The sequence below is a fragment of the Bison bison genome, unplaced genomic scaffold (genome assembly GCF_000754665.1).
Source record: "Bison bison bison isolate TAMUID 2011002044 unplaced genomic scaffold, Bison_UMD1.0 scf7180017846165, whole genome shotgun sequence".
NCBI classification, from domain to species: Eukaryota; Metazoa; Chordata; class Mammalia; order Artiodactyla; family Bovidae; genus Bison; species Bison bison.
In genome coordinates this window covers 30,427-30,758 of record NW_011476738.1, presented here as the reverse complement: position 1 = coordinate 30,758, position 332 = coordinate 30,427, and positions in this window count along the sequence as shown.

The following is a 332-nucleotide window of genomic DNA, read 5'->3' as shown; positions in this document are numbered from 1 at the left end:
AGCTCTGATAATAAAACGGATTTACTGTATATGGTGTAGTAGAGAGGTTTAAAACTGTGTCTAGTTTCGGTTATAATTCAAGTTTTTGAATAATTACTATTAACCTGATTTGATTTTGTTTGAAAACTGTTGTTTTGTATATGAATACTTTATATTCTGTCATTCATATGTACAGGGCCACCCTGGAGTAAACGACATGTCCACAAACAGTTTAGAAACTTCACTTCCTTACTGCAAAACAGATGTTCCAACCACGTAGAAATTGATTAGACTGTGTACCTAGTAGGAAGGTGGAAAGCTTCTAGATTTATGGGGACAGGTGACAGTATGAG